Source organism: Cavia porcellus, unplaced genomic scaffold, assembly GCF_034190915.1.
Source record: "Cavia porcellus strain 051 isolate PalLab524CR breed Dunkin Hartley unplaced genomic scaffold, mCavPor4.1 scaffold_1, whole genome shotgun sequence".
Classification (NCBI taxonomy): Eukaryota; Metazoa; Chordata; class Mammalia; order Rodentia; family Caviidae; genus Cavia; species Cavia porcellus.
In genome coordinates, this window is record NW_026947484.1 from 124,371,810 (window position 1) to 124,384,297 (window position 12,488).

The 12,488-nt window shown below is 34.8% G+C and overlaps 1 non-coding gene across 1 annotated transcript; it reads left to right on the top strand.

The window, feature by feature from the left end:
* The first annotated feature begins 5,293 nt into the window (after positions 1-5,293).
* LOC111754345 (small nucleolar RNA SNORA2/SNORA34 family) lies at positions 5,294-5,430 on the top strand. Its single transcript, XR_002789048.1, has one exon. It is a non-coding gene; the product is annotated as a small nucleolar RNA SNORA2/SNORA34 family (small nucleolar RNA).
* Positions 5,431-12,488: the final 7,058 nt, after the last annotated feature.

The window sequence follows — 12,488 nt, forward strand, 5'->3', positions numbered from 1 at the left end:
CTAGACTAGTATCACTCTGAACAGTGAATAGTAGTAATAGTATTGCTAGATTTTATATCATAATATTACAGAATTAGCATTGGGTTTCTTAGTGTCTCTTCTTCAGAGTATCTGTTCATTACATCATGCATTATATAATCTGTTCCCATAAATAGTTTAAAAAATTCTTCCCATGTGTGAATTTCTACATGTATATCTATCCTTTCTGTATTATAGGGAAAAACAGACCATAACAAGACAACAAAACAAATTCCTAGAAAAACATGCAATGAAAAAGACACATAAGACCACAATATTAGGTGATCTACCATAATTACTATGCTTTCTTTGTTTTTTTCATTAGACTTGTCCACATCATCAGGCTTAATATAGTTAAGCATAATATTCATAGCTATTTTTATAAAAACACAACTTTGAAGACATTGTAGGACTTGAGAGCGGTTAATAATCAAAACCAGTATGGATATCTTTTACATCTTGTCATCTTCAGAGTAGTTGCCTCTACTTTTAGACTTGATACTATCAAGCATACCAAATTCAAATAAAATCAGCCAAGGCTAAACCACGGTCTAAAAAACCAGATTCAAATAAGATCAGTCATAGTAAGACAATATAAGTAATACAGGGTTTCAGTTTAAGTTAGTAAGAAATTAAGGATAGTTAACATGGTATAACCTGCTATTTTTGGGTTACATGTCTGTGTCCTCAAATCTGCTATGAGTGAACAGACTGGAACAAAATAAAATCAAACTAAACAGAGCGATAAGACTACTGTGACTTTTAAATCCTGATACACTACTAAGAATGACCTCTGCCTTCCTTTTTTTAGGCTATTTTTCACCTTTCCCTTTCTCAGGATGCTTTGTATGTTTTGGGTCCCACAATCCCCTTTAGTTTTTAGATTAGGTGGCCAGCCTGTTGTCTACCTGAGTGTTGCTGAGCCTTTTTACCCCTGAGCTTGATCTTGAGCTGTATTCCTTTACTTACTAAAGTCATAGGGTTTTCCTTCCTTCCAGCTGTGTAGTTCTACACTGCCCAAAAGTGTCATAGCTTTCCAATCTATCTGCGGCTGCTGGATTAGTTGTCCCTATTTTTCTCTGGTTTCCTGTCACATATAGCATTGCTTTCTCATCTTTGACTTTCAGTTTATTAACCCTGTTTCAGGTTGAGTGTGTTTCCTATTCAGAGTATCTCGAAGGAACCTGCCTCCTAATCTACTCTGCCTGTTCTTTTTTTTTTATTTTAGTGTATCAAGAGTATCTATATTAAAGATTATAGCTTACCATCTCTGCCTCATGTCTTCTATTCTATTTTTCTGCTATTATTTGTCCACTTTACTCCTTTATTCCACTGTCTCCTTCATTACATGTCCCATTCATTGAGGCCTCTCTGCCACTGTTGCTTGAATCCTGGTATTTTTTTCTCTCTCTCTCTCTGGAATGTCCTTCTGTATTTTTGTAGGGTTGGGTTGGTGGCCATGAACTCCAACAGTTCCTCCTTGTCTTGGAAACATCTTACTTCTCCATCAATTTTGAGAAAGAGTTTTCCTGGGTACATCATTCTTGGTTGCAGACTATTTTCTTTCAGGGCTTGGACTATTTCTCTCCAGGTTCTTCTCGATTTGAGAGTTTGTGTTGATAAGTCTGTTGTTATTTTGATAATTTTTCCATTGTAGGTAATCGCTTCTTTTCCCTGGCTGCTTTTAATATTGTTCTTTTGGTGGATTTCTGGAATCTTGATTATCATATGTCTGGGTGTAGATCTGCTTTGGTTATAGGTGGCTGGAGTTCTGTATTCCTCATTTATCTGGATATCACTTCTTTTTCCTATGCTTGGCAAGTTTTCCTTTATTATATCTGTGAATAGTCTTTGTGGTTCATTTTTTGGTTACTCCTGCTTCTTCACTCACGTTTGTCATCTTCTAGGCTTTGAATTGTTTCTTTCTGGTTCCTCATAATTTTTAAGAGATCTTTTCTTTCACAATTGCACATCATAAGTCTCTTCTCAAGTTTCAAAAGGCTAACTTTAGTTTCTGTCGAGGCATTTTGCCAGTTTTCAATGGAGTTTTTAGTTTCCTGGTAATCCCTTTGGATCTGTTTCATGTATTCTATGTTATGTTTAAATTCTTCATCAAAGAATTTCTTTCTCTTTCTTTTCTGAGTTCCTCCGTTCTTCCATCTATGTTCTCTTGGGAGGGGCTTATCATTTTTTTAACTAATCTTTTTATATCTTGCCTCACTTGGATCAGAAGTACAGTTTTAAATTCATCTATGAGGTCATGAAGGTATTTCTTTATGTCCGCTGATGCTGTGTCTAGTATTGCATGGTTACTGCATTGGTTCTCTTCTGTATTTACTTCTCCTGAGCTTATTTTCCCAAGGTTCAGTAGCCAGAGAGGTTTTTTTATTTTTATTTCTATCTCTTGTCATGTTTCTGTTTTCTTTCAGATGGGTGTATCCTGGTGGTCTCTGGCCCTCTCCATATTGCTTATGGTCTCTCATGAAGTGTGCTGACTGGGGTTTTGCTGCCCTCCCCAGTTTGTTATTATCTGAGGTACATGCAGGGATGCAGGGACGGTGCAGGCTAGCCTCGATCCTTTGAGCCAGTCAATCTGAAAGTTAGGCTGTACCTTGTGGATGTCACAGAGTCGCAACAATTTTGTACCTGCTTATTGGATCCCAACCAGAGACGTGGCTCAGCCCCAGCAGATCCCACCAGTTCTGTGCCAGGGGCAGCTGACTGATGTCACAGTGGCTCCGGGCTCTGCCTAACTCCAAGATATCCTCCACCAGTCCTCTCTGTGCCGGGGCGACTGACTGACATCACTGCAGTGCTGGGCTCTGCCCAACTCCAAGATGTCCTCCACCTGTCCTCTCTGTGTCAGTGGTGGCCAACTGACACCATTGCGGTGCTGGGCTCTGTCCAACTCCAAGATGTCCTCCAGCTAGCGACAGCAGCTGCAGAACCCAATCCCTAGCACTCACTGGGAATCAATGCAGTTCTTCCTCTTGGGTCCACTCCACACTGTGTCATGTGTCTTCACTGTGCTCCCAGCACAGCTCAGATCAGTCAGAAAACTGTATGGTGCCTGGCTTTGGCGCCCAGGTGTATGGTCCTCTCACAGTCTCCTCCAGCGTGGCCATTTGGCTCTGGCTGCTTCGTGGTTCCCTGGAATCTAATTTCCAGCACTCACCGAGAGCCAATAAAGTTCTTCCCCTTGGACCCACTGCTCACTGTGCCTCATCCTCCCGTTAAGGACCCGGGATTTGCCAACTCCCATTATCGGCAGCTGCGGTCTCAGCGTGACTTTGGATCCTCCGGGTGTGCCTAGTACAGTGTGGAATGAGTCTCAGTGAGCATGTTGGGTTTTAGTTCTCCACCTGCACTTTTCCTTTCTCTTCCTAGTTTTATTTTTCCCTTCGGTTACTGCTTTGGTTAATAAGAATCATTATCAAATCATCTGACCCTCTCCATGTTGCCAAATTCTAGCATCTGATCTGATTTCTCTGCAGAAGCTCTCCATCCAGCCACCTAGCAAGCCGCCATTTTTTTCTCAGATCTCTACATTATAATTTACATTTATAGATGAAGTTCAGAGTGGTGATCACAAACTAATATGACCACAAAAATTACATACTTTTATTTATGCTTATCTATATGTTAATATTTTATTCACCTTTTTCAATATCTTATACTTTAGGCAAGATAATCTTGACTTTTTTATTTACTAAGTGGTAATGATATTGTTTTAGTCGTTTATTAAACAGACTGCACTTACATTATTTTAGCAATTGGGAAAAAAGCATAAAAAAAGGAAAACATTGCCCACTGTTTCATGAGTCCCAGTCTGATGGATTTAATGAACATATACTGATAGACTGACCCCCAGACCTACCTGACTAATGAAAAATTGACCTAACTCACATTCCTCCTTCAATTTTTATTTGTTTTCTTGAAAATCAAATAAGAGTTTCTTTTTGTAAGAAACATTCATAAAATACTTTAAAGTACTAAGTAAATCACAGACTGATTTTTGTAGCTTGCTATAACTGATGCTATCTTGTGCTCTGTATTTAACCTAGAAGAGTGAAAATTTATTCAGGGTATAAGTCCCATGAGAAAAGCAGAATAGGCTGCACCCACAAGAGAAAAAAATTAACCTGCTCAACAAAGAAGCAGGATACAGGTACCAGCCAAAATTAATGTAAGACTCTAGATAAATTGTTTACAACAGGGTGTCTTGCTTTGTGGTTTGTTTTAAAAGCTCTGTAACCCTCCAGTGCAGGGCCACTTGCTCTGACTCTTGAAACAGGGGTCTTTGCAGGCAGTCACTGAGCTCAGCTAATAAAATCCCAAAATTTGTCAAGTTGGCTGCTTGGAATCCTATATTATGAACCCACTTCACTGATAAACCAATACATGAGTTAGCAAGCCCAACAAATTTCAATGTTGCAAAACCACAATCTCCAAGAAAAAAAACAAAACTTCTCCAAGGTAAATTTCTTGGCTTTCCTTCCTTTGGAGTACCTGATTGTAGACCACTTCCCTATTTCAAAAAGATGCCTTGCTTCTTTCAAAACACTCACTGTCATTTCAAGTCGAGTGCTAAAGGAATTATCTACTTTGGCTTTTTAACAACAGAAGACTTAAAGAGGCATTTGACTGTTAGTTTTCCAGCTCACTCTTGGAATAAGTTCAAAGATTAGATCATGATTATTCAAAGCAAATGATAGTATAGCCCTAAAGTACAGTCTAACCCAAATGTCATGGTTGAGGAAACAGTGTTGGCCATATACTGTACATGGGATAAACTTTATTGTATGACCTTTTGAATAACTATTTTGTTGTGTCAGAAATGTTTGTAAATTCTTTGGTTTTTCTTTTTTTGGCTAGGCTCTATTTTGCAGGGAATGAAGTGCCAGTTTCCTTAATTGTTGACAATTGTGGCATTCCTGAATAAATGAACTGTTCAAACCCATTCACATAGCAAATACAGACTAAATTACAGCTTTCTATTGGCTAGGTATACTATGAAATTTAACAGGAAAAGAATAACATGATTTTGATCTTGATATAACTGCTCTTAGATTTCATAAACTAATAAAATTCTAGCTAAGATTATCTGAAACTTTCCAAAAGTCATTAAATTTGTAAACACTTTATAAGTAAAAGCAGAAAAAAAACCTTTAAGCTCATGTTTCCTTTTTCTTTTCTTCTGGAAGTAGAAATTACAAGGTCTTTTTTTACAGAAAATAAAACAAAGATCTTATTTTTAAATGAAAAGCAAAAGATAATGGCCCTGAATCAAGGCCGGCAGCTTCCTGATGATGTTGGCTTCAAGCAGGAGCCTAAAGAGATGTCTTTCTATGATCTGTTGGCCATTTCAGAACTTGGGCAGTGAAATGGTCAATTCATTAGAAACAGTTTAAAACACCACTCTCCACCCCCACCCCCCACAAGAGTGGCTGTGCGTGTAGCAGGCTGCAGCAGCCCAGAATAGGAGCCACCGGTGCTTATTGGGACCTATGCCATGCTGGGACCTGGAGGGCTGGGAAACCAAGCAATCCCTCCCCCCTGCCTGTTTTGTTTTGTTGAACTTCAATATACATAAAAGTATGGACAGCTATTTTGAAGAAAACGAGAGACTCTATGACAGACATTAGTGGCTTCCCTATTGTCTGGTTTTGAAGACCTAAAATGCCTTCCTCATTCTGTTCAGATCAGTCTTATTCTATGCTGTTTTGTATGAATTCTCTGTATGTGAAGACATGGACAACTATTTGGAAGAAAACAACAGACAATATGATAGTGAAGATCTCAGGTCATCTAGTTTTGAAATTTATATCTCTTACATTGCTTTCTTACATTCTATTTTGTTCTGTTTTGTTGTGTTTAATTTTACCCCCTTTAAAATAAAAAAGATAAAGAGTTGTCTACTGAATATAGTATCATTGTAAATGCTTTCTTTGTGATGAGAAGAACTACATGAATGTTACAATATATCTTAGCAAAAGGTAGTGGTGCATGCCTGTAATCCCAGCACCCTGGAGGATAAAGCAGGAGGATTGCTGTGAGTTCCAGGTCAGTCTGAACTACACATGGAGACCCCGTCTGGAAAAAACAACAAAATGGATCTTAGCTAAATTTGCGTTAATATCTCTGAAATTATTCTTAGGTATTAGTATTCCAACAGTTACAAGGAATAAACCAGAAAAAGATTAGATCAAGGTAAGAGGAAAAAAAAATCCTTAAACAGACAGACAGGAGCAGAAATGAAATAACTGGACTGTTCAACTGTAATATCCTCACATGATATTATTCTACACAATTTCTGGTGAAGTACGCCCTGTTGGATTCCTTGGTGGGTATTTTCAAAAAGAAGACACACTCTCATTGATAGGAGTTAAAAGTTTCCCCAAAAGGAATTTACTTTCCAATTGTCCGTCATCTGTGAAAAAGAAGGTTCAGGAGGAAAATAAGGATTAAGAGGGAAAACCAAGCATCTAAGAAATGAAATTCTTTAATGAGTTACTTTTTAAATTTAAATAAGCACTGACTTCTGTAACCAGAAACTGAACAGAAAAGTGTCTAATGTACCTCTTTAAATCCAGAGTTTTGGAATATTTACACATACTTTTCAGTCTTCATTTTTCTAAAAATATTTTGAAGCTGTCTTTTAATTTTTTCCTAAGTCTTAAATATAGTGTTGTTAAATGCTAAGGTTAGAGATGGCACAGAATTTAAAGGAATGACCCTTCATCCATATTTGAGGCACTGTGGTCTCATTCAACTAAAAGTGGGACAACTAGAGGATAGAGAAGAAGCATGGAGAAACTAATGTGCCACTGGCAATCCATATAAATTATAGAACATGTAAATATTTAGAGGTAAATCAACAACACTTTTCTTTCTTCAAAATAAGCTTTAAAACTAGAGTAGAAATTATGAGTAACTTTTTAAAGAAGCATGAACAACAATGATATAATACCATGGAAAACATAAATAAGTACATTTAGGAAAACTTGGAATCCTACAAGCCATTTTAAATTTTAAAATTTCTGTTTTTTTTTCAAATTAAATACATAAAAAGTTAAAATCACACATATTTGTGGGGTACTGTGTGGTATTTCAATGCCTGCATCTATTGTGTAATGTTTAAATTAAGTTCAACATACTTACTTTTTCATTTACCATTTCTTCATGATGAAAACATTCAAGAGTTTTTCTTCTAGCCTTTTGAAATACACAGTAATTATTGCTGTATTGCTACTTGGGCAGTAGAGCAGTACTTCCTGTTTCCATCTAATCATATTTTGGTACTCACGGATCAGTCTTTCCTCATCTGTCTCTCTCCTCTACTCTCTTCAGTTTCTTGCAACCTCTATTCTCAACCTCTATCAGATCGACTTATTTTAGATTCCACTTGTGAGATTAGGTGGTACTAACTTTCTGTGCCAGATTAAAATAAAATATAAATCTCCATGGTATCACAAATGACAAGTGCTTATTACTTTTATGTCTAAATAGAAATTCCATTTGGTGAACATACCATGTTGTCTTATGTGTTCATAATTTGATGGACACATAGGCTGTTTCCATTTCTTGGCTATTATGAACGGTGTTTCAATAAATATGACAATAGAGATGTGTCTTCAACATGCTGATTTCACTTCCTTTGGATATATAATCCCATAGTGGTATATTGTTGAATCTATCATATGCTAGTTCTATTATAAAGGAATCTCCATATAATTTTTGAGATTAATTCTAATATAGCTGGATTTTAAGATATTACTTATAATAAAAAGTTCTTTCTCACTATGTTACACTAAAATGTTATGGTTGCTGCTTATTTGTTAAGTAAATCTGAGTAGGAGACTCTGAGTTTTGATGGTGAAATGTACACATAGGTATATTAAGGCTCTAATGTGAATGCAAACAACTGTGGATTGGCACGTTTATTTTGGACAAATAATTAGATCGCCTGATTTTGAGGAAGAACATGGCAAGGGTCTTCTCAATTTTGTTCTTTTTATTAAATTTATTCTTAAACTGATATATAATTTGTGCTTATTAATGGAATAAGGCAATTCTTTTAATATTTGTATATTTTGAGTAAGCTTAAATCAGATTAATGTAAAAATCTCCTCAAATATTTATCACCAGAGTAAGTTTTTGGTGAAAACTTTCAAAACATTTTCCTAGCTTTTTGTAATGTACATTTCATTATTATTTCTGTAGTTTATGATATTACAAATTTGTGTAATACCTCTGATACAAAGAACTTCTGAAAGGACAATTTATCATCACACAAAAAAGTTCACTGAATATAGTTAAACATAAAGCAATGTGAATTGCAACGTTCAATTTTTTACAAACATATGAATAATATAAAAGATTAGAAAGAATTACAATGTTAAAATATCTGTAGTTGTTAGGATTATGTTTTTTTTTCTTTCATTTTGGTAGTGAGTATAGTTTCAAAAATATCCATGTATAACCTCTGGAAAATTAATATATGACTTCAAATATGTAATAATTACTTTTTAAAAAAATTACTCGGCAGGATGACAGTCTTGGATACTTGTGAAAAGTTGTAATTTAAAAATATACATGGATAATGACTTTTCATTATAATAGCTCATCTCATTAAGCCTCTTTCAAGTTAGACATAAAATAATTTTATGTATCAGGTTTGAAGGAAAAGTGGGAATGAGGTAGTGAGGGTAGAGAAGTAGAGGACAGAATTTCAAAATTCATATTATAAATCTTTCTATGATACAAGAAATCACTGTCAATTAATATTTTCTGTCATTCTGGATATCTAACCTGAGAAATGCTATCAGTAATTTTAAATTCCTGCCAACATTACCAAGTACATTTAAATTCCTGTCAACATTACTAACATAACTATCATATTAGTTATGCCTGGGTTAACTTGAAAAATGCGTAACTGGAAAAATATATTCATTGCATTTTAGAACAAACTAATCAGGTAGAAAATTAAACTATAATTCATAATTTTTTTACTAAGAATATGTGTTGTATTCTAAATTTTTGGCCCTATCCTCCAAATTAATGTGCTAAAATTTGAGCTCTTAAGGCCATATTAATAGGAGAAATGGCTTTTCGGACAGTTGTTTAGCTATGAGTATATTAGTGCCCCTGTATATGAGGCCCCAGAAAGCTGCTCTGTCTCTTCTACTGAGAACATGCTATTGTGCACAAACCATAGAAAAGACAGTACTAGATGTTCCGTGAGTGCCATAATCTTGGATTTCTTAGCCTCTATAACTATGAGAAATAAATTTGTCTGTCATTCATAAGATATGTAGTTTATGATATTTTGTAATATCAGCCCAGATAGTTGATAAGAGGAAAGAAAGGGAAAAGAATTTCTCTTAAAATTTTTTTCTCTTAGTTAAAAACATAAATATTAAAGAATATTTTTATAAGTATTATTCAAAAGCTAATTTTTAAAAGAAATGAGTGAAATGATTCTAAACATTACTACAATAAATACTATTGCCATTATCTGAAAATACTATTCATTTTATGACTACACTTTTAACACATTAACAATTTTAAATTTCCAAAGCACACACAGATGCACACATTTATAGTCAATTCCAAGCATTACTATTTCTAAGTTTAATCTTAATAATGGTGGCAGTTAAAATGGAGTGTCAATGATTGGTTTTTGGATCCACCAGGGAGACTAGTAGAACACACTCTTGGGTAGGTCACAGAGTTGTAGCCTTGGAGTCTGTCTGGTCCCTCCTTACTTCTTTTCTGGCAGTGTCCCCACTGCTCTGCTTTGAGGGATCCCATGAACTAAACAGCTTTTCTCCACCACAATCTTTTATCATGTTTCTACCTTGGACCTTGCTGACCATGGACTGAATCATCTTAAAACTTGAAGCAAGTTAAATCTCTCTTTAAGCTGTAGTTCTCAAGTTGTGTGCTCAGCAACAGGAAACTAAACACAGTAATTAAAAAAAAACACTCAAAAATCAACACTAATTGGCACTTATAAAATTAATTTCAATAATGAAAAAAATAACCATTTAGAAGTCCATTTTAAGTTATTTAATTTGCACAATACTCAACATATTCTATGATCAGGCACATTTAAAAATAATTTTGCTATGCAAAGGTGAGGTTAGACATCAACAAATTCATGGCCTAATAATTTCTTTTCCTATGATGATACATTTAGAATCAAAAGGAAAATATGCTTCACATCAACATCAGGAAGACATGGTATTCAATGGAATTAAGAGGATAAAATATAGATAATCTTATTTTATGATTAAATTTTCACCTTTCCCTCATCCTACAGGTCTAAAAAACACATATATGATATTTCTCTCTCCTGGAAACCCTCAATCTCAATTTATAGTTTATGCTAGGCCATGTTTTGCCTTTCTTGGACAAGACTGCCATCTAGCGACAATGGCATGGGAAAATGAATTTTTAAATTCAAGAACTATAAAATTCCTGTTCTGACTTAAGATTTGGAGATACAATTGCAGGCAAAATTCAATATTCTTACTAAAATTCTAGTGAGTAACAAAGACATTATTCAAGTAATTAGCAACTAAACATAACAAAACAAATATAACTTCTGTAGCATTGACTTTCTACTGTACTAATTCATCTAATATACATCTCAAGCCTATGTAATTACTACAGATTAGACCTGAAACACTCTCCCAAAAATCTCATGCATTCAGGGGTGGGGCCCTCAAATCATGGTGCTACACTCATCAGTGGATTAGTCCACTGAGCAGATCATGGCTGAATATGCTGTAAGGAGGTGAGATCTGGTTGGAGGTAGGTCACTAGGGGCATAACCTACAAAAGTATATACTTGTCCCTGGCTCCTCCCTTCTTTCCCTATTTCTGAATTGCCATAGTTTGAGCATCTTTCCTTTGCCATGCTATTTCTGTCTCGCAACCAATGGAATACAGATAAAAACTTTGAGCCAAAATAAACTTTTCCTTTAAGTTGCAAATGTTGGGTGTTTTATCCAAATAATTGGAAAACTACCTAATAAATATATATTATAATAATATATTATAAATATAAATAATATATTATAATATATTATCTGCATTTAAATATATTATCTTCCTTTTACAGATTTTTGTTTTTGTTTTTTTAGTACCAGGGATCGAATTCATGACCTTGCACTTGCCAGGCAGGCACTTATACCAGTGAGCTAAATCCCCAGCCCATTTTACAGAATTTTAAAACTAAGGTAGAAAAGCTAAGTAACTTCCTCTACATCACATGGAGTGTAAACCTATCAGCTTGACTTAGAAAGCTGTGCTTTGAGCTACCTCTAATTGTAAAGTGGGATGAATACAAGCAAGATAAATATACAATTGCAAAACCTTCACTTACTCATATGTTCATCTGGTTGCTAATTCATTAAATATTTATTATGTACAATGTGGCAGATAGTATTTTTGACCTGTGAATAAAGTAGCAAATATGACAAAGACCTCTTAGATCTTATTATAAACATTCACAGGGCTATGCTTCAATATATATTAATATATAATTTCTATAAATCCAAGAAATAAACAAAACAGAATAAGTATTAGTGATGAGTAGGTGCTAAATGGCACTATTTCCAGAATAAGTAAGGAAGTCATCTCTGACAAAAGAACATCTAAATAAAGATGAAATAAATGAGACATATAAGCATTTTTGAAACAATGTCAGAAAGATGGCAAAAGCAAAAGGCATCAGGAAGGATTCTACTTTTTGATTCATTCCCTCATCCCTACCTAATAAGAAAACTAAAAAAAATATTTAGGAAGCAGAATTTGACATGTATTATCCTAAGCGTGATTACAAGCCAATTGAAGGTTTAAAATAGGGAAATAACAATGCAATTCCTGCTAATTATGTACTTATGAGGAAAGTTTCCCATAAAGTTTTTTCAGAATAAAAACAAAGGAAGTGATCAAGGGGTTACTGCAACTTTAGGTTAAAAAAATACTGTAGTGTAAGTTAATAAAATTTATAAATAATTGTAAAGAAAACTGTCCCATAAGAAAATATATAGGTTATCAAAGCTAAGGCCACATTTAGATTATGATCAAGAAAATCACCATCTAGGTGGTATCATGTGTAGTATATTTGTGGATATGAGGACAAGAACATACTTTCCTATAGTATAAGGTGAATAAAAAGATAAAACTAAATTAGAGCCAATAAACTCCTTCAAATAATTAGTTCTTCCTTTTTCATTTTTCCATGCTTTCTTGTACAGCTTAAAGGACAGTGATATAACAACTCAGTTACATGCTATGTTCCATCTAAAGTGATACTTTAGGCCAAATGTGATGGTACACACTGTAATCTCAGTGCCACAGGATCACAAGAGTTCAAGGACAGCCTGGGCTACAAAGTGAGCTCAAGGCCAGCCTGCACTGCATAGTGAAACAGTCTCAAAAAGACAAAAAATAAAGTG